This window comes from Hordeum vulgare, chromosome 5H (assembly GCF_904849725.1).
Source record: "Hordeum vulgare subsp. vulgare chromosome 5H, MorexV3_pseudomolecules_assembly, whole genome shotgun sequence".
Lineage (NCBI taxonomy): Eukaryota > Viridiplantae > Streptophyta > Magnoliopsida > Poales > Poaceae > Hordeum > Hordeum vulgare.
Window position 1 is genome coordinate 396,400,344 of NC_058522.1, and position 2,476 is coordinate 396,402,819.

At 42.6% G+C, this 2,476-nt stretch overlaps 1 pseudogene; it reads left to right on the forward strand.

The window, feature by feature from the left end:
• The first annotated feature begins 434 nt into the window (after positions 1-434).
• On the forward strand, positions 435-958 carry LOC123396763 (annotated as a pseudogene).
• The last annotated feature ends 1,518 nt before the right edge of the window (positions 959-2,476 follow it).

A 2,476-nucleotide genomic window follows, 5' to 3' on the forward strand; every position in this document is an offset into this window, starting at 1 on the left:
TGAGGAACAAACCAGGACCAATGCTGCCCTTTCGTCCCGGTTGGATCCACAAACCGGTACTAGAGGTCAATTTTTAGCAGCCTAACGGGCGGGAAGAAGAGACCTTTAGTCACGGTTTGTGCCGCAAACCGACACTAAAGGGAGTCCTTGGTGCCGGTTTGTTCCACCAACCGACATGAAAGGATGTATTTGGTCCCGGTTGGTGCCAGAAACCGACACGAATGGCCTGTGCCTGCAACGACCGAGGTGTTTGGTGAAGAACCACCAAAAACAAGATCTATTTTTCACATGATTCGGCGAAACCCTAGCGCCACCAACCCTATATAATCTCCTCCCCACCCATGCCGCCAGCTTTCCCGCGCCCACAGCCTCCAACCCCTCCCCCAACCCGAAACCCACCAACGGCGGCACAACACGAGGAGATGAGAAGGAAGATGGTGAAGTTCCTGAAGCCGGGCAAGGCAGTGATCCTGCTGCAGGGCAGGTACGCCGGGAAGAAGGCGGTGATCATGCGCGTGTTCGAGGAGGGAACCCGCGACCGCCCCTACGGGCACTGCCTGATCACCGGCCTCGCCAAATACCCGTAGAAGGTGATCCGCAAGGACTCAGCCAAGAAGACCGCCAAGAAGTCCCGCATCAAGGTCTTCCTCATGCTCGTCAACTTCACCCACCTCATGCCCACCAGCTACACCCTCGACGTCGACCTCAAGGAGGTGGTCTCCGGTGCCCCCGACTCCCTCACCACCAAGGACAAGAAGCTCACCGCCGCCAAGTCCGCCAAGGGCAAGATCGAGGAGAGGTTCAAGACCGACAAGAACAGGTGGTTCTTCACCAAGCTCCGCATGATTGAACATGATTCAAGAAATGCCAACAAGATCTATTCTTCACATGATTCGACATGATTCCACATGATTCGACATGATTCAAGAAATTCCAACCAGATCTATTCTTCGCATGATTCGACATGATTCGACATGATTCAAGAAATTCCAACAAGATCTATTCTTCACATGATTCGACATGATTCAAGAAATGCCAACAAGATCTATTCTTCACATGATTCGACATGATTCAAGAAATGCCAACAAGATCTATTCTTCACATGATTTGACATGATTTGACATGATTCGACATGATTCAAGAAATTCCAACAAGATCTATTCTTCACATGATTCGACATGATTCGACATGATTCTACATGATTGGACATGATTCAAGAAATTCCAACAAGATCTATTCTTCACATGATTCGACATGATTCAAGAAATGTCAACAAGATCTATCGTTCACATGATTCAACATAATTCGACATGATTCGACATGATTCAAGAAATTCCAACAAGATCTATTCTTCACATGATTCGACACATGAAACATAACATCTCATATAGATCCACACTAAAAACACAGTCTTCGTGGGCAGTACCAAAATAGGACATCTTAAGCACTTATTTGAACTCCAGACTTTTTGTGTGTTGAAAATGAACCATTCAAGGCCACATCATCAATTTTCAACACTTTCTGACTTCATTTGGTAATTTTCGTGCTTTTACTGATTTTTTGGAGCTAAATGACCCATTAATTGAAAAGCACTACAAATGAACTCTTAATAGGTTGAAAGTTCATCATTTCACCCACATAGCATGTGCTAAAAAGTTGAGAGGGTTGCCGCAAAAAATGGATGCACTTCGTGTACAAATCAGACAATCTCTTTCGAAGTATGAGGGTTTCATATGAAAACTCATCTCTTACAAAAGGCATTTCATTTTTTCGAACTTATTTGAACACCATACTTTTTATGTGTTCACAATGAACGATTCAAGGCGACATCATCAATTTTCAACACTTTCTGACTTCATTTGTTATTTTTCATGGTTTTACTGATTTTTTGGAGCTAAATGACCCAGAAATTGAAAAAGCACTACAAACGAACTCTTAATAGGTTGAAAGTTGGCATGGTATCATCATTTCACCCACATAGCATGTGCTAAAAAGTTGAGAGGGTTGCCGCAAAAACTAGATGCACTTCGTGTACAAATCGGACAATCTCTTTTGAAGTATGAGGGTTTCATACGAGAACTCATCTGTTATATAAGGCATTTCATTTTTTCGAACTTATTTGAACTCCAGACTTTTTGTGTGTTCAAAATGAACCATTCATGGCCACATCATCAATTTTCAACACTTTTTGACTTCATTTGGTATTTTTCATGCTTTAACTGATTTTTTGGAGCTAAATGACCCAAAAATTGGAAAGCGCTACAAATGAACTCTTAATAGGTTGAAAGTTGGCATGGTATCATCATTTCACCCACATAGCATGTGCTAAAAAGTTGAGAAGGTTGCCGCAAAAACTGGATGCACTTCGTGTACAAATCAGGCAATCTCTTTCGAAGTATGAGGGTTTCATACGAAAACTCATCTGTTACAAAAGGCATTTCATTTTTTCGAACTTATTTCATTTTTTCCACATGGG